Source organism: Lagopus leucura, unplaced genomic scaffold, assembly GCF_019238085.1.
Source record: "Lagopus leucura isolate 7727_CA_CO unplaced genomic scaffold, USGS_WTPT01 31572-0_obj-0_obj, whole genome shotgun sequence".
Classification (NCBI taxonomy): Eukaryota; Metazoa; Chordata; class Aves; order Galliformes; family Phasianidae; genus Lagopus; species Lagopus leucura.
The window spans coordinates 783-1,181 of record NW_024962700.1 but is presented as its reverse complement, the minus strand read 5'-3'; positions in this window follow the sequence as shown (position 1 = coordinate 1,181).

Genomic DNA, 399 nt, shown 5'->3' with positions numbered 1-399 from the left:
GGGGGGGTCCTCACCTCAGCCCTGCCCGCCCCCCGGGGCCTCGAACTTCTTCTTGCGTCCCTCCATGCCGCTCAGCGCGTCCACGTTCTTCCGCCAATCGCCGACCTCGCGGCTCTCCTGGCCACGCCCACCGCGTCTTAACCACGCCCCCTCGGCCGCAAACCACGCCCCCTCACCCACCCTCTTGGTCAGCCATCTGCCCTGAAGCCACGCCCCCGACACGCCCAGCCCACGCCCCCATAGTGGTCACACGCCATCATAAGCCACGCCCCCATCCATAGGCCACGCCCCCATTTTAGGCCATACTTCCAGGTAGGCCACACCCCCTCCGTGTCCCCCAATGACTCCATTGACACCGACGTCGTCATGCGACCCCACCCCCACCCCCCAACGCCCCCC